The 19,594-nt window shown below is 39.1% G+C and overlaps 1 pseudogene across 1 annotated transcript; it reads left to right on the top strand.

The window, feature by feature from the left end:
• Positions 1–694: 694 nt before the first annotated feature.
• LOC306666968 (von Hippel-Lindau disease tumor suppressor-like) lies at positions 695–9,627 on the top strand (annotated as a pseudogene). The gene is made up of 2 exons: positions 695–715; positions 6,730–9,627. The product of its transcript is annotated as a von Hippel-Lindau disease tumor suppressor-like (transcript).
• The last annotated feature ends 9,967 nt before the right edge of the window (positions 9,628–19,594 follow it).

Here is a 19,594-nt window from a genome sequence, read left to right as displayed (position 1 = left end):
GTGGTACTGAGAAAAAATTATCTTTGTACTCCCCAGTGTCACAGAGGAGCAGAGGATGACCTTTTTATTTACCACAGGGAGCCCTGTTGCTGGCACATTTTCTCAGAATCTTCTCCTCCCTTCTTAACCATCATTAGTTCCACGGCTAATTAGCTGTGTATGGGCTTTGAGGCCCAGGAGTCTTGAAAAAATTAATGAGCTGTTTCTCTCCATAGGATGGAAATCCCGGGTTCCCTCCCTCCACCACTGTACCATACCTTCCTTAATATTGCCATTGCCACTAAAAGAGATGTCAACTTACTGGACTAAAATGAAGAAGTTGCTGGCAAAGAACAACCTAAGGCCTCAAATGTCCAACAGAATGATGGCAGTGGAATATGATTAATGTATGAAGGTAGAGCCCACTTACTTGGGTTCAAGTCACAGCTCTGATTATATGATCCTGAGCAAAGTATGTAACCTGTCTGTGCTTCCATTTCTTCATCTGAAAACAAGAATAGAATACAGTAGTAGTATCTAGGTAATATGTTTTCTATGAAGTATTTTGAAAACTGTGACAGTAACATTAGGATCAACATTATGCCTGATCACTGACCTTCAATTTCTTTGAAGGTGGCCAACCCTCCTCAATTTACTTTCAGTTTTCATTGTGAGGACCCAGTTGAGGCAGCAACAAGTCCAGAAGCTCCTAATCATGGGAAGCTCTGGCAGTGAGGTAATAAGGAATTTTTGACCTGACCATGGGTAAGTCATGATATTTTTCTTTACCTAATTAAGAAAAAAAAACCCACAATGAACAAATCTCATGTCAAGTGTGCCTAAGCAAATGAGAAACATGACCAAATTAAACATTAGAAATAAATCAAAATGGGGGAATTAATTAATAAACATCTTTATAACAGCATTGAATATAAATAGTCTTAACTCTCCAATTAAAAGACATAGACTGGAAGAATGGTTAAGAAAAAAAAAAGATCCAACTGTATGTTGTTTAAAAGAAATGCACTTTACAGGCAAAGTAAGCCACAGACTGAAAGTAAAAGGGTAGAAATAGCTATACCTTGTGAATGGAGACTGAAAATAGCAAGAGTAGCTACTTTCATATCCGACAAAACAGACTCCAAACCAAAATTAATCAGAAGAGACAAAGGTCACTTCATACTGATAAAGGGAATAATCTAAAAAGAAGATATAATGATAGTAAATATTTATGCCATCACGTGTGGGTGCAACTAATTAAATAAAAGAGACACTACTTGAATTAAAGCCTCAGAGAAACCCCAGTTCAATAATACTGGGTGATTTCAACACACCTTTCTCACCAAAAGATAGGTAATCCAGACATAAATTCTGTAAAGACTCTTTAGACCTGGAAAATGTTTCAAATCAAATGAACTTAACAGATATCTATAAAATATTCCATACAATAATAGATGAGTACGCATTCCTCTTAGAGGCTCAAGGAACCTTCCCCAAAATAGACCATATTTTAGGACACAAGGCAACTCTTAGCATATACCAAAAAATCTGATATAATTTCTCACATCTTATCAGATCATAATGGAATTAAATAAGAAATCAAAACCAAAAGAAACCCTACAGAAAATATAAATACATGGAGATTGAACAATACGCTTTTGAATGATGAATGGGTAATAGAATAATTCAGGGGAGTAATTTAAAAATTCTTAAAATCAAATAAGAATAGTGATACAACAAAGCAGAACCTCTGGAACACTATGAAGGCAGTTCTAAGAGGAAAGTTTACAGCTATGAGTGCCTACATAAGAAAATCAGAAAAATCCCAAATAACAACTTAATGATGCATCTCAGCTCGTGAAAAACAAGAACAAACCAATTTCAAAACCAGTAAAATGAAGGAAATACTTAAGATCAGAACCAAAATCTATGAAAATGAGAAAAAAATACAAAGATCAACAAAATGAAGAGTTGAGTCTCTGAAAAGATAAACAAGATTGGTAAGCTCTTAGTCACACTAACCAAAAGAAGACCCAAATTAACAAAATTAGAGATGAAAAAGCAGAAATCACTACAGACATCACATAGATCCAGCAGATCATTAGGAACTACTTTAAAAACTTATACTCCAATCAAGTGGAAAAACTAGAAGAAATGGATACATTTCTAGACACATGATCTGCCAAAATTGAATCAAGAGAACATATAAAACCTAAATACACCAATAACTAACAATGAGATAAAAGCAATAATAAAAAGACTTCCAAAAAAGAGAAACCCAGGACCAGATGAATTCTCAGCTGAATTCTACTGAACCTTTAAAGAAGAACTAATCCTAATGCTCCTTGAGTTATTCCATGAAATATAAAAGGATGGAACCCTTCCAAATTCATTCTATGAAGCCAGTATCACACTCATATCAAAACTAGATAAGGACACATTAATAAAAGAAAACTACAGACCAATATTCTTGATGAATTCATGCAAAAACACTTAATAAAATATCAGCAAATCATATTCATATTAAGAAGATTGTGTCCAACGTGGTGGTGCATGCATGTAATCTCAGCAGTTCAGGAAGCTGAGGCAGAAGGATGATGAGTTCAAAGCCAGTCTCAGCAACTTTGTAAGGCCCTAAGCAACTTAGCAAGACCCTGCCTCTAAATAAAACATAAAAAAAGGGTTGAGGATGTGACTCAGTGGTTTAGCACCTTTGGATTCAAACCCTGGTACCAAAAGGAAAAAGATTATACATCACGATCAAGTTGGTCTTATCCCAGAGTTGCTGTTTAACATATGCAAATCAATAAACTTAATTCATCACATAACTAAGGGACAAAAAATCACTTAGGCATATGAATAGATGCAGAGAAAGCCTTTGACAAAATCTGGCACCCATTCATGATAAAAACATTGAAGAAACTAGGGACAGAAGGAACCAACCTCATCATAAAGGTTATATAGAAAACAAGCAAAGCCAACCTCATAACAAATGGGGGAAGACTAAAAGCATTTCCTTTAATATCTGAAAAATACAAATTGCTCATGTCATTGAAAATTTTCCATGTATTTGTTGGTCATTTGTATTTCACACTAGAGAAGTATTTGCTTAAATGATTTGCTCACTTATTAATTGGGTTATTTGTGGGGTTTTTTGGCATTAAGTTTTCTAAGTTTTTTTATATAGTTTAGATCTTAATACTGTCAGAAGAGTAGCTTGCAAAGACTTTCTCCCATTCTTTAGATTCTTTCCTCACATTCTTAATTGTTTCCTTTGCTGTGCAAAAGCTTTTTAATTTGATACCATTCCACTTAATAACTCTTGGCATTATTTACTGAGTTTTTGGGGTCCTATTGAGAGAGTCGCTGCCTGTGCCTTATATACTGGAGTGTTGGCCCTACATTGTCTTCCCAGTAAACATTAAGGAAATTGAGGAGCCGGATTTTTGTCTTACATACCTTTATATTCTAGTGTCCGGCACAATACATGGCAAAATAGGCACAGTCAAACCCCCACATCCTCAGGTCCTGAGTTTTTGTGTTTGGTTTTGTTTGGTTGGTTTTGTTTGTAATGTGTGTGTATGTTAATGGAGATTGAACCCAGGGCCTTGTATATGCTAGGAAAGTACTCTACCACTGAGCTATATCCTCAGCTCAGGTTCTGTACTTATGGGTTCTACCAAATACAGATGGAAAATATTTGAAAAAAATTGCATCTCTACTGAACATATACGGACCTTCCTTTTGTCATCAATGGCCTAAATAATAGTGTAACAACTCTCTTTATACAGCATTTATATTGTATTAGGTATTGAGTATTCTAGAGATAATTTAAAATTTATAGGAAGAGCAGACATGGTGGCACACATCTATAATTTCAGCAATTTGGGAGGCTGAGGTAGGAGGATTACGAGCTCAAGTCCAGACTCAGCATCTTAGCAAGACTAGCCTATCTCAAAAGAAAATGGTCTGGGGATGTAGGTCAGTGGTAAAGCAACCCTAGGTTCAATCCCTAGTACCACAGAAATTTTTTTCTAAAGTATATAGGAGGATGTGTATGAGTTGCATGCAAATACTGCCCCATTTTATGCAAGGGACATTTAAGTCCGTGAACTCTGGTATTTGTGGGGGTTGGTTAAAGGCTCTAGAACAAATTCCCAGGGATAATTTAAATATTTATTATATGCATACATGAATTTATCAGTAAATGAACACGTAACAGGAGAAGCAAAATGATCAATGAGCATCTTCCATTTTCTACTGTGCAAGACATCTTCAATACGTTTCCTTAAGAGGTGTCTGTGTGTGTGTGTGTGCGTGTGTGTGTGTTACAGGAAAAATGTATGTATACTGTAAAAAGGGAGACAGACAAGGATAAGTACAGTAGAGAACTGTAGCATGAACAAGAGCAAGAAGTTTGGCAGCTAAACATAGGCAGGACAATCCTTGGATGGCAGACCCTTCCTGGACCACCTTACTCTTTCCCACTCAGCAGAAGCAGCAGAAAGCACATTAGTGCAGGAATCAGAGCCTAGAGCAAGATTATAGCCTCGTGGACAAGTAGATAAGAACTCTTTTCCCAAGACTGAGGATTCAGTCGCCAGGACTCCAGTATGTAGGAACTCCAGGTAGTACTAATGGTCATCAGTCAGCCAGTGGCCACTAGATCTCACAGCTTCCCCTGGGCTTCTAGAATCTCCACAGTTTAAGCAAAGAAGTATCCACTCCCAGACTGAGTTTTAGAGGTTGGTTAATCACCCGTTCTGGTCAATTAAAGAGAGTTTCCCCTCCCCTTAAAGTCTCCACAAATCAGGATTAAAAACCTCGCTCCTAAATTCACCAAGCACCACATTTGTCCCTAACCAGCAAGACTCTGGGATGGTAACAAAAAGTCACATACACGATTTGGGAATTTTCACTGTGGAGTAACCGCAAGAAGCAGCTTGGATCCTCCTTGGAAAAACTAATTCAGGGAATTCCCTAGAGAGGGTATGAATTCAGAGAAATGATGCACTTTCAAGGAATTTGAACAGCAAATTTGGATTATGGACTTCTTTCTCTTCCCTCCTCTGTGTGAAAATCCCTCCTTAATTGAGTCCAAAGAAAAAACTATTCCAGACTGAGTGTCCCCATTCACAAACTTGGAAAGGATTTCTTCTTGGAAGCCTGTCATTTTTGCTTCCTAATGGCAGTGTTAGAGGATGTTCTTGTTCTTGTCATAACTTCTCTCAAAGACAGAATTTTTATTTAGCCGGGGATTGATACCAGAGGCGTTTAACCACTGAGCCACATCCCTAGCCCATTTTTGTATTTTATTAAGACAGGGTCTCACCTGAGTTGCTTAAAGTCTCCCTAAGCTGCTGACGTTGGCTTTGGATTCATGATCCACCAGCCTCAGCCTCATGTGCCCTGGGATTAAAGGCTTGCACCACCACACCCAGCAAAGAGAGAATATCTTACCTTATTTCATTTTTAACAAAATCAGAAACCAGACAAAAATGCAGAATTAGGGATTTTTTTTTTTTTTTTTTTTTTTTTTTTTTTGGATCAGAGCCCAGTGCTCTGTGCTTGTAAGGCAAAGAATTAAAGAATTAGGGATTTTGATAGGTTAAAAAGATAGAACAAGTGGCACAGAAGTCCATGAACTTCCCTGTTGCCCCAAGCTGATGGGTGGCTCTTATCAAGTTAATCTATTCATAGGATCTTCTCTGAAGAAGAGCCTCCATTCCCTTCTGTGAGTAATGCCTCACAGAAGTTCTCAAGAGTGCTTTGAGAATGAATAATGCTTTAGAAATGCAAACCAAACTCAGTCCAAAACTACTTTAAATTCGTATTTACTGAAGGTTGAAGTTAAAATTCAGTGAAGACAGAATGGTGGGTGAGAAGCATGGCAAATACTCTTCCTAAAAGTCATCGGTATATATGGACAAAATAAACACCACCATTTCAGGACTCTGTAATTTAACCAAAGGCATTTGCCAACCATTTTCCAAGTCACACACAGATCCATCAGCAAAGGGTGGAGCTTTACTGGCTTAAATCACAACTTCCAACCAATCATGGGTGACCAAAAACTTAATACTACAACCAAACTCTAAACAAACAAACAAACAAACAAGGGTAGCCCAATGGTAGAGCACAGGCTTAGTGTGCACAATGCCCTGGATTCAATCCAAGCACCAAAAGATAAATAAAAAGGAGAAATTTCTTTTAAAAGCCCACTAAATCACTAAGTGATGACGTCAATGGCTACACACAGCAAAGGAAACTTATCTCATAGAACTTGTCAACAAAAGTAATTAGATACAGCAATAGTTGCTATCCCTTAGAAGTGGGGTGATTGTAATCTCAATTGTAATTGAGAGCTGATACAATAGTATTTTCTAAATTATCCGATTTTAACAACAAAAAATGCAAAACAAGCAAATATGAAAGTGTGACACATCCAAGGGAGGGGAAGGTCAATAAAACTTGTTTCTGGAGCTCCCAGATGTTGGACAAAAACACCCCAAAGCATTTATAAGTATACGTGCAAAGAAATAAAGTGATAACATCAAGATTCATCATATAAAAAATACCATTATAAAGACTATAACAGGGAGTCAGTCATTCGGTGACCGCGCATTCTATCCCGTTCGAGGGCACGCAGAGCAGGCAGGCCTACCCGGAAGCGCGCGCACACGCACGCACGCACGCACGCCCCGCCCCGCGCCGGTCAGCGAATCCGGTGGGGACCCGGCGGTCCTCTAGACTCAGAAGGTGAAGCCGGGGAAGGCGGGGAACCCGGAAGGGGCCCGGGAACCCGGAAGAGGCCCAGGAACCCTTCGAGGAGTAGGGTGCCGATCGTTCAGCCCTGCAGAGTACGACCGAGAGGAGCAGGGCGCCGCGGAGTCCGATCCGGAAGAGTCAGACCCGGAGGAGGCGGGCGGCGGGGAGGAGATGAAGGCCGGGCAGCCGCTACCGGTGCTGCGCTCCTTTAATTCGAGCGAGCCCTCCCGGGTCATCCTCCGCAACCGCAGCCCGCGGCCGTGTCGCTGGTGTGGCTTAACTTCCGTGGTGAGCCACAGAGCTTCGGGACGCTGCAGCCCGGCAGACACCTCCGCAGCCACAGCTACCGAGATCATCTTTTGCTCTTCGGAGATGCAGAAACACAAGATGTGCTTCTGGTTAACCAAACTGAATTATTTGTGCCATTTGCCACCGTTGATGGACAGCCCACTCTTGCCAACATCACACTGCCAGTGTATACCCTGAAAGAGCGATGCCTCCAGGTGGTTCGAAGCCTAGTCAAGCCCGAGAACTATAGGAGACTGGACATCGGCCGATCACTCTCTGAAGATCTGGAAGACCACCCGAATATACAGAAAGACCTGGAGCGACTGACACAAGAGCACATTGCAAATCAGCAATTGGAAGAGAAGACTGAAGAATTAAATTGAAATTAGCATTCTTGTGACTCAGCTTTTCATGGTACTGAAGAGTCTTGGTCTAGATAATAGGACTGGTCGCTTAATCTCGTTGCAGAGTGCCTTATTCTTGAGTACAATATACTCCATTTCTTAAAATAAAGTTAACCAACATCCCTATGAATTATGATGTTTAGGGGCAAACATCACAAAGTGTCGTTTAATAAGTGCCCTTTTTAGAAGTACTTATCAGGAGAAAGCAGTTGCATTTTTGCCCTCTAGTAAGTCAGGAAAGTTTCAGTATGTTTGTGTAATCAATAAGAATTACAGTGTATCCTTCAATAGTAAGAAAGTGGTGGTGTCTGCTCTTAATGGATTGTGGTTGGTGTCTACCTCCCTTTTTAGAAAGACTGAAATGTCAGGGACAGGTTTTTTCGCTCCAGTGTCCAGCGCATTATGAATCTTCAGTCAGTATTTGTTGGATGCTTTGGTAGAAAGTGTTGGAGGATTGGCTTCTGTTGGATCGAAGAGAGAGGCCTTAAGGTGTAAGTAAGCAAAAGTCAAAGGGAGTTAATTTTCTAGAAGCACTTTTTCCAAGTTTCATGCTTTTCTTGGTCCACTCTTGTTACAATGGTGTTTTGTTTTGGTTTCTAAACCGGGACTGGTTTTGCAGCATTACTGATAATGGCCTTTTTTATAACTTTATATCTACATAGTATAGCAGAAAAGAGTTGTCCTCATGTTTATTTCTAATATTAAAGAGCTCCTGTACTATAATTAAGTTGCTGCCAAGTCTAGTATTTCTGTTGCTCTCTCTGTAAATTCATAGCATTATCCATTTAGTTCAGCATTTTACTTCAACAGGACCTAGTTACACTTTTCACCCAGTTAGAGGAGAGGCTGAAGCCCTCCATCCTTGGGCCAGTTAACCTAACAGTGAGTTTATGGAGAAGCCTGGAATGTTTTATAGTTTAATAAATGTTCACATCCTTTCTTATAGACTGGAATGAAAGTCATTAACTCAGATTCAGTACTTCTGTCAGACTTTTAGTAACAGTTTTAAAAAGAAAGAAAGAAAAAACTCCCCAGTGGAAAAAATTTTAGAGAAGACAGAAAAGTAAAAGAAAGTGGAAAGATCACTGTAGATACACTACTTAAATACAACGATGGTTAACTTTCTGAACCATTTTCTCTCAGCCTTTCATAGGCATTTTTTGGTTGAGTGGGTGTTTCGTTTTGTTTATGTTCTGAGGATGAAACCCAGAGACTTCCCACATACTAGACAAGTGGTCTACCACTGAGCTGCACCCTCAGCCCGGATTGTTTGGTTATCTTGATATAGTTAATATCATACAGTATACACAGTTTTGTATGCTGTTTTTTATTTAACCTTATAAGTTAAATATTTTTCCATATTATTATAAACTTTTCATGGATGTTAGTATAGTCTTCCTTTTATAATTAATGGGTGGGGTATTTCTTAGCATCATTAATTTCTTCGGACACAATCCCATGCTCTAAAATCAGAGTGAAGCAAATTAAACAAGCTCTGCCATTTCCCTACTACCCTTTCAGTGGCACCCAATTTTAGCCCCTTCTTTCAGCATTCAACAAATAAACTGACTGTTTTTAGCATATTGTAGTTTTTATTCAATAACACACCTAAATATTTAATTTTTTGTTGAAATGTTGGATGGAGAGACAGATGTGAAGGCAGAGGGTTGTATTTGCTGGTGTAGAACTTGGCTGAGTGAGATCTAGATTGGGATAGGGCAGGGATTTAAGGAAATTGGCTGGGGCCATACTAGTTCAACATAGGTTTTGTGTTTTTAAAATGACCTTGTGTCAAAATTAGATTTCGTGTTCCTCTCATTAAAATGTAATTTGAATTCTGTTTCTGTGTTGTCTAAAAAAGACTAAACACTTGTAGCATGAGTAATTTATGTTTGTCATTTGGAATCTGCTACTGTATTAAATGTATTGTTGGTGGCTAAGCTACCTACCTACCCATCAACAGATGAATGAATAAAGAAATTGTGGTGTATATACACAGTGGAACATTACTCAGCCATAAAGAATGACTTTATGACATTTGCTAGTAAAAGCGTGGATCTGAGAATATTGTGCTAAGTGAAATATGCTAATCCCAAAAAACCAGAGGCCTGTTTTTGTTGATAATTGGAAGCTAAACCACAATAAAGCAGAGGGAATGGGAAGAAAAGTTCAATGGATTAGACAAAGGGGAACAAAAGGAAAAGAGGAGGGACAGGGATAAGAGTAGAATAAATCTAACCTAATTTTTCTGTGACCATATGAAAATACCTAAATGCACCCCACCATCAAGATACCCTATGCTTGTATAATTTTACCAAAATGGATTCTACTGTCATGTGTAGCTAAGAAGAACCAATAAAATAAAAATTGTTTAAAGTGTATTGTTAAGAGACTTTGTTATTTTTTAAAAGACTGGTTTTTAATACATTAAACAAGGCTGAGTAAAAGTGGGGAGAAAGGAAGAAAAGGAAGGAGAGCCCAAATAGAAAATCTGGAGTTGAAAAGTATATTAACTGAGATTTTAAAAAGTCACCAAAGTTGGTCATGATGCTGCAAACCTGTAATTCCAGTTACTCAGGAGACTGAGGCATGAGGATCACTAGTTCAAGGTCAGCCTCGGCAACTTAGCAAGACCCTATCTCAAAATTTATAAAGGACTGGGGGTGTGGCATGGTGCTAAAGCACCCCTTGGGTTCAATTCCCAGTACCACAAAAAAATAAAGGGCTGAAAGGATGTAGCTCAGAGGTAGAATACTCCTGGATTCAATCCTCAGTAATGCAAAAAAAAAAAAAAAAAAAAAAAATCTAGAAACTGTCTAAAAGATCCAGGAGCCAGCATCTGGCAAGTGTCGTCTTGCTGCAACATCCTATAGCAGAAAGCAAAAAGACAAAAGGGGATCAAACTTGCCCTTTTATAAGGAACTCATTCCCACATTAAGGCATTAATCCATTAATGGGGTCAGAGTCCTCATAACTTAATTGCCTCCCATTAGGACCCACCCCCTAACACTGTTGCAGTGGTGTTAAGTTTCCAACACATACTCTTGGGAGGACACATTCAGGATTCAAAGTATGACACTTTCTTAATAAACTGCAAAAAATTCTAGAATTTCATAAAGAAATTTTTAAAAAGATAAGAAATTTTTTAATTTTAATGAAGAAGCCTGAAGTTCTGAGGTAAAGCCCAATCTAAATGCTGAGATATGAGAGTTTCTTTTCTTTTTGTGTGTTGCAGAGGGGAGAGGGCAGTATTAGGAACTTAACCCAAAAGCACTTTACCAATGAGCTAAATCCTCAGCCTATTTTTAAAATTTTATTTGAGACAGGGTCTCACTAAACTTCTGAGGCTGACCTCAAACTTGAAATCCTCCTGTCTTAGCCTCCCGAGTCACTAGGATTACAGGCATGTGCCACTTCACCTGGCTTGAAGATTTTTCACATACAGCTCTAAGGATCCTTCTGATACTGTCTCATCAGATGATATTCAGAATCTAAAGTTCAACTGTAAGAGCCTAAATGTTTGTACAAAACAACTTATTAAATGAAACTGGTACCATTATTCAATACTTGGTTACCACAAATACCATTACTTCATTACTTAGTAGTGATAAAATAAAGCATGCTGTTACTTGACAGCAACACGAAGATTTTAAAGGATAGGGGAAATTTTATGTTTTTTTAGATATCTATACAAATGTGATAAAACTGTCAAAATAAAAAGGAGATTAGAAACCTCAGAGTTAGTGAATCCCTCCAAGGAAGAGGCAGTAAGGTGGGTCAGAGAAGTGGACACAAGATGTGAGTTAGTAATTTTCTAGATCTTGGGTTCAGTACTAGGTTAATGAATGATGGATCATTAAAGATATGATTTGTACTTGTATGATATTTTGTGTATTAAATTTTGTTTAAAAAATGCAATTTATAAATATTTATGTACCTACCTTTGACCCAGAAATTCTACTTACAGAATTGAATGTCAATATATTTGTGTGGCATAAAATAGATATATGAGGTTACTTACTGCAGTATTGTTTTTAATAGCAAATTATGAGAAATAAAATTAATAAGGGAGTAGTACAATAAGTAAAGTTACATATAATGGAATAATATGTAGCCTTTGAAAAGAGGCAACTTTATACACACTCATATGGAACAATCTCTTAGCAAATGAACATAATGAGGTAATAAGCTAGTATTGTGTTCTAAAAGTAAGGACATTACATATTTATAGTTATATTTGTATGTGTGCCAACATATTATCAACATATTGGCTCTCAACTCCAAATTCAACTTCAATACTTGTTTTGCATTAATAGGCAGAATTCCTTCAAGGATTTCTCTGTCTTGTGGAAAGAAAGAGAGCTCTGGAGAAACATTACAGGAGAAAGGGGCTTGTCTTCTGGATCCACTGCTGACAGGTGGAAAGGTAAACTAGTTATGTTCTGCCCCTTCCATGTGTCTAGAATACATAGCAATCCCATGGCCCAACCCAGCTGTTGATCATCTTTTACAGCCAGCCCAAAATGATGGACACCCCCACAGTTCCCTCTGATCGTCTGCACCCCCAAAAGATTTTTCCCTACAGCCCTCCCAGTTCAGACAGGACCACAAGTCCTCCCACCTAGGGTGGCACTCAGACTCTATGTATGTCAAGCACCCTCTCGCCAACTGTGGCTTTCCTGTGCCCCCAAGTAGGTGCTTCCTGCTTTCTCAGCGCCTGTGGATCAGCTCTGAACCAGGGAAACTACCAAACTTCTCTGCTATTCCAGTAAGCTACAATACCCCTTCTTTAGTGAAGTTGGAATTCTGCACTGGGAGAAGGAGCTTAACACTCCCTTAGCCCAGGAATATCCAATAGGTTTATATTTACATTGTATAGTCTTTTAAAATTTTTGTTTGTTTGTTTATTTATTTTTGGTATCAGGGATTGAACCCACTTAACCACTGAGACATGTCCCCAGCCCTTTTTTATATTTTATAGAGACAAAGTCTCACTGAGTTGTTTAAGGGACACACTAAGTTGCCCAGATGGCTTTGAACTCAGAATCCTCAAACTCCTCCTGAGTTACTAAGCAGCTGGGATTACAGGCATGTGCCACTGTGCCCAGTATTATAGTTACTCTTCTATCATAGCTTAACTGCTTTATTTTAAACTTCCCATTTGAAACACTATGATTTCTGTCTCCTAACTGGACTTATACCAGTAAAATATAAATAAAACATTGTGAGCATATACACTAGTATAAAATAAATAAAATAAGAAACTGGTCACAACTGTTACACCTAAGAAAAGGGAAAAGTTTGAAGAACAAACATGGGAGGGAAATCTGCTTTTTCTTTTGTGTGTGAGAGTAGCACTGGGGATTGAATTCAAGGCTGTTTTTATTTTTTAAATATTGAAACAGAGTCTTGCTAAGTTGCCCAGGATGACCTCAAATTTGTAATTCTTGGTCCCCAGTCTCCTGAGTCACTGAGATTACAGGTGTGCACTACCAAACATCCCAGCAGGAAATCTATTTTTTTAAGTATATCCTTGACTGACCTTTGAATGTTCCAGCTGTGCATGCTCTACTTATTCTAACAAATTCTAACACTTGTGTGTGTGTGTGTGTGTGTGTGTGTGTATGTGTGTGTGAAAGAGAGAAAATTTTAAGCTGCTGTAGGCTCAGGATAGAGGTGGCTACAAATTTTTGCCTGAATAGGAATCAGTTTCTGTGCTCATCACTAGTGGCCAGGCAAAATGGCCATAATAAAGTGGTAACCAGAATAAAAATTAAACGAGGTTAAATTTATAAACATATTGTTCCTTATACACTCCCAAAGCTTGCATTATCCATGAATATCGTATATGCCCAAAACTAACACAGATTGCTAATATATCCCATACTGTTGTGGTTTAGATAAGAAGTGTCCCCCAAAGCTCATGTGTGAGAAAATGAAAGTTTAAAAATGAAATGATTGGGCTATGAGGGCTTTAAGCTAATCAGTGCATTAATTCCTTGATAGGGATTAACTGGGTGGTGACTATAGGCAAGTAGGTTGTGGCTGGAGGAGGTGGGTCATTGGGGTTTGACTTTGGGGTATATATTTTGTCCTCGTAAGAGAAGTCTGTGCTTCTTGGTGGCTGTGTCCTGACCTGCTCTCCTTTATCCCCCTCTTCTGTCATGATGTCCTGCCTCCCCTTGGGCCCAGAGCAATGGAGCAGGCTGTCTGTGGGCTGAGATGTCTGAAACCATGAGCCTTAAAGAAACTTTTCCTCCTCTAAAATTGTTCCTTGAGGTCTTTCGGTCACAATGACAAAAAAGTTGACTAAAACACATACTACAATATAAAGCCAGAAGAATTTCAAAAAAACTAAACTTGGGAGAGACTCACCAAAATGACACATAATCCTGAGATCATCATTGAACTTGCTTTGTACTTGTGCCTATAACCACATATGAAAAGCATCTGAATAGATCAGAAAAGCTAAGGCACTCAAGGACTGCAGAATAATGTGATGACCAAAGGACTGTGACTTTGTGATATAAGAAATATTTCATGTCTTCCAGTTCCTGGCAGGGAGCTCCTAAAACCCTTGTAATTTTCTAAACAATAGGAGTGCTAGGAGAATCTTTATTTCAGATCTAATATTTGATCTTTGACCTTGGTTCCTGACACAGAGCTCCTTATCACTTGGAATTTCTTTGTAAAAAGAACATCTTTTGTACTAATAAGGTGTCACTTGGGTTCCTAAATGGTTTCTAGTCACCAAAAAAACCAAACCATGATTAGAAGCTTGGAACTTTCAGCTCCACAACCCATCCTCTGGAAAAGGGAGAGGGGCTGGAGATGGAATTAATGATCAGTTATCCCTGCATGATGAAGCCTCCATGAAAGATTCCTGAACAATGGGGTTCAGAAAGCTTCCAAGTTCCTGAACACACATAGATGCTGTTCTCCAGTCGGCATGCCCTGGATAGAGTATGGAAACTCTGAGTCGCTTCTCACATTCCTTACCCTAAGCATCTCTTCCATCTGGCTATGCAGCTGCATTTTGGGTAATACCCTTTATAATAAACTGATAAACATAAGAGCTTTCCTGAGTACCGTGAACCACTCTAACCAATGATCGCATCTAAAGCAGGGAGTTGTTGGAATTCCCGTATGTAGCCAGTAGGTCAGAATTTCCAGAGCCTGAACTTGTGATTAGCATTCAAACTGGGTGGCAGTCTTGTGGGATACCTTAACCTATGGGATATGACTCAACATCCAGGTATATAGTACAGAATTGAATTAAGTTATAGGATGCCCAGTTGGTGTCCACTGCAGAATTTCTTGGTCAGTGTGGGAGAAAAACAACACATTTTAGTGATCAGAATTGTCAAGGGTTGGGACTGGGGTTGTAGCTCAGTGGTAGAGAGCTTGCCTAGCATGTATGAGGTACTGGATTTGATTTTCAGCACCACATGGAAATAAATAAAATAAAGGTATTGTGTACATCTACAATTAAAACGATACTTCTAAAAAATTGCCAAGGGTTGAGAGCATAGTAGGAGAAAGCAGCTAAGGTTTGCTTTTTATTTTTCCTGTTATACAGGATTATGACCAATTTTGCAGTAGTCAGATTGTCTTGAACTTGAACTTTAGACCCACAAATTCTTACTCAGAATATGGTACCAATCCATAATGTTTGTATATTTCTGGCACGTTGGACATTCAGCAGCAGCAGAAGTTAAGATCAGTCTTGGTGAGTGGAAACACAAGCTGTTGGGCCCATTTGTACCTTCTGCCTCCATAGCTACTGCTTTCATGAGCCCATTGTGCCAGCACTGAGGTGGCCTATGCAGAGGCTGATTGATGTGAACTGAAACACTCATTCTCTTCCTTGGTGGTTTAGTGTGTCTTCAATTATGAATGTGCACTGGTGGGCATTAGCATACAATACAAAAATACTCTCACACTTGTTGCATTTTCACAGAATCATTCATGTGCCTCTTCCCTGGATTTCATTCTTTGATCTTCCAAACCTTGTCCTTCCAAGCCCTTGGTCATCTAGCTAAGCCATTTGTCAGAGTGTATTTACGTCTATTCTCTACTGAGCCACTTTTCCTTCCATACAAAATGTATAACCAGGTGTATCGCCCAAAGCCCTGTTCTTTGGGAAGATTTCCCATCACTGCTTCTTCCACAGCTACTTTTGAGTAGGGCTACAGTGAGCAGCAGTCTCTTTTTGTTTCTTATTTTATGTTCTTATTTATTTTACTTTCTTATTTTTTGTTATTTTATTCATAATTGTGGAGTTCATTATGACATAGTCATACATGTGATACCAGTTTGGTGGAGTTTGGGAACAGGTTCTTGTTCCCCAGTGTAGAATAAATACCCAAGAAACACTGAAGCAAGCATAGCAAGCAAATTTTATTTAAGAAAATGAAAGAGGGCAGACTCCCACAGAGGAGAGGGCACTGGAACATAAAGTTGGTGGGAGGGGATATGACTTGCTTTCTTATAGATCCCAATACCCCCTCTTTAAACACTGTCTTCTCTTTCTTCCCTGTATACATGACTAAAAGCAGGAGCACAAGAGGTTGTTAGTAATCCAGAGGGCCCAGGAGCACACTCCCAGAGGTTGACCAGACAAACTCATTGTTCTTTCTTTGATAACCAGTCATCATTGTCTCACCCCCCCATCCTTCATTACTTACATTGACTGCTTAATCTTTGCCCCTGCCTCTTGCTGAGGAATGTGATGTATCCTATCCACTTAGGCCAGGCAGGGATACAGGCAAATTGCTTTTTGGCAAAGAAAGAATGTGGGGGTCAGCACTGTGGTCCCATTTTATAGAGTTATTCTCTCAACTTCATGTTCCCCCATCCTTATCTATTTCCTAACACATGCATATAATATAATTTGCTCCATTTCAGTTCCAGTTTTCCCCTTTCCCTCCCCTTCTCCCTCCCTCCCCCACCTTCCCCTACTCTCTTGGTCTTACTTCTATTAATTTGTTTTAAATGATATATTATGGATATACATAAAGTGTAATTCATTGCGATATATTCATACATGCACATAGAATGGTGCATAGAACCAGTTTCATTCTGTGGTTCCTCCCCTTTCCCATCCCTCTTCTTTCCCTCTTGATTCCCTTCCTCCACTCTTCTGGTCTCCCTTCTATTTTCATGGAAGCCCCCCTACATACACCTTTTTAAAAATGTCTTCTTTCTCTCCAGCGTCTGCGTATGAGAGAAAACATTTGATCTTGACTTTCAACATGCCAATGCAGGCACCAACTTCCTTAATAAGACTCCCAAAGCTCAAGAAATAAAATCAAGAATCAATAAATGGAATGACTTCAAATTAAAAAGCATCTGCAAATGACTAATATTATTCTTCTTTATGGCTGAGAGATATCATTACCATATATACATGTATGATTACATGAATGGTATGAATCTACATCGTGCACAATCATAGAAACTCAAAGATGTACCCCATTTGTGTACAATGAATCAAAATGCAGCCTGTAAAAAAATAAAAAAAGATAATTAAAAAAAAGCATCTGAACACCAAAGGAAACAGTTTAGACATAAAGAGAGAGCATACAGAATGCAAAAAATCTTTGCCAGTTATTCCTCTGACAGGTGATTAATATACCAAAAATATAAAGAATACAAAAACTTACACACACACACACACAAAAAAAAAACCCACAAATAATCCAATCAATAAATGAACAAATGCCAGGCACAATGATGCACACCTATAAATAACCCCAGCAACTCAGGAGGCTGAAGCAGGAGGATCACAAGTTCAAATCTAGCCTCAGCGACTTAGCGAGACCCTATCTCAAAATAAAAAATAAAAAGAGCTAGGGATGTGGCTCAGTGGTTAAGTGCCCCGGGTTCAATCCTAGTACAAACAAATAAACAAATGATCTGAGCAGACATTTCTCAAAAGAAGAAATACAAATGAGCAGGAAATACATAAAAAACTTTCAACAAGCTTAGCAATCAGGGAAAGGCAAATCGAAACTGTACTGAGACTTCATCTTACCCCAGTTAGAATGGCAATTATCAAGAATACAGATGATAACCCGGCACAGTGGCACATGCCTGTAATCCCAGCCATGTGGGAGGATCCCAAATTGGAGTCCAGTCTCAGCAATTTAGCAGGACCCTAAAGAACTTAGCAAAACCCTGTCTCAAAATAGATAATAAAAAGGGCTGGAAATGGAGCTCAGTGATAAAGCATTCCTGAGTTCAATCCCCAGTACCAAAAAGAAAGGACACAAACAACGGCAAGAATGTGGGGGGGAAGGTACACTCATATTGTTGGTAGGACTGCAACTTAGTACAACCACTTTGGAAAGCAGTATGAACATTCCTCAAAAGACTAGGAATGGAACCACCATACAACCAGCTGTTTCACTCCTTGGTATTTATCTGAAAGAACTAAAATAAGCATACTGTAGTAAGTACATGCATACTAATGCAACCCAATTCACAATAGCCGAGTTATGGAACAAGTCCCAGGTACCTATCAACAGCCAAATGGACAAAGAAAATGTGGTATATATATGCAATGGAATTCTACCTAGCCATAAAGAAGATAAAATTAGGGCATTTACTGATAAATGGATGGAGTGGAGAAAAATATGCTTAAAACAAAAAGCAGTCCACTTTAGGCTCACACCAGTGCATTGAATTGATTCACCCATGAACTAAGATTAGCCTTTTTTTCCCTCTGTAAACTTGTCATAAGGTACCCCTCCCGCTAAGACAGATTAAAGATGGCTATAAACTCTTTGACAAATCTCCCATCAGGAAGGGTATCTACTTCCCATCCTCTTGAATCTGAAACTGGTCTGTGGCTATTTTGACCACCATAATGTGACAGAAGTGACAGCATGCCAGTTCTGGGCCTTGCCAGTAAAAAAACTGGCATGGCTCTTGGAGTCCCAAGTCACCATGTAAAAAACTTGACTTTCATGCTGGAGAGACCATTTGTAAGGTCTTGAGATAACATAAAGACAGAAAGGTCAAGATGAGCCCAAACTGGTAATAAACTCATCAGGGTGCCAGGCTGGAGCCGTCTTTCAACTGAATACCTCCAAGAGATCCCAGATGATACAACATGAAACATAAGACTCACCTAACCAAGACCTTCCTGGATTCTTGGCCAATTATACTGTAAGATACAATGACATTGTGGTAGGTTTAAGCCATCAAGATTTGGAAGATTTTATAATACAAGAAGAGATAACCGGAACACCCCCATGAGTCACTGATGAAAGCCAAGGCAGAGGTACTGAGTCAACAGTGTGGACCACATGGGGATCTGGGTTACCTGCTGATACACCTTGCTTTTGCCCTCCAGTCCTGCTCATGCTATATCTAGAATGTATCTAGAATGTGACCCTGTGACTTTTTCATATTGTGATTGGTTTGACAGTATTCAGATAATGATGGGCATTTCAAGCCTAGTAGTCACTTGATCCCTACAGTCAGGAGTTCTGTCTCTAATAAGGTCTTAGCAGGCTGGGAGGACTTCCTAATGGAGTACACTTTTATAACACATAGCATAGACTTGTTGAAGAACTCCAGAGGTCTGTGTTGTCATTCTCCTTTGGAGGTTTATCAATATCACAGGGCATCTTTTCCCATCACTGATACCTCTAGTATCTCGTACTCTAGAGTCTGTTGGGTCAGCTGACCAAAGTAGCAGGGCTGTGTAGAAGAGCCACAGAACCCCTTCCTGCTGTGGGCTCCAGTTAGCCACTAGTGAATAGTTCCATGCTTAGTAACCTTATGAATGTGGAATATGCCACCCCTAGAACTAAAAGACTATCAAGCAAAAATGGTGTTACCATCAGCAGTGCAAGTGCAATAACTTGTCCTCATTCCACTTGCTAGAAGTGGTGTCACACCTCTAATCCCAGGGACTCAGGAGACTAAGGCAGGAGGATTCCAAGTTCAAGGCCAGCCTTAGCAATTCAGCAAGATCTTTAAAAAAAAAAAAAAAAGCAGTGTGGACCAGAGGCTGGGATGCAGCTCAGTGATACCCCTGGGTTCAAATCCTCAGTACTCAATTTAAAAAAATGTCTAACATGCTCCAGACTACTAGACCTCTAAAAATTTCAGAGATGGTCTTGAATCTTTATAGGGTTTATCTT

This window comes from Sciurus vulgaris (genome assembly GCF_902686455.1).
Source record: "Sciurus vulgaris genome assembly, chromosome: 7".
Classification (NCBI taxonomy): domain Eukaryota; kingdom Metazoa; phylum Chordata; class Mammalia; order Rodentia; family Sciuridae; genus Sciurus; species Sciurus vulgaris.
This window is presented reverse-complemented; position numbering and strand designations above follow the sequence as displayed.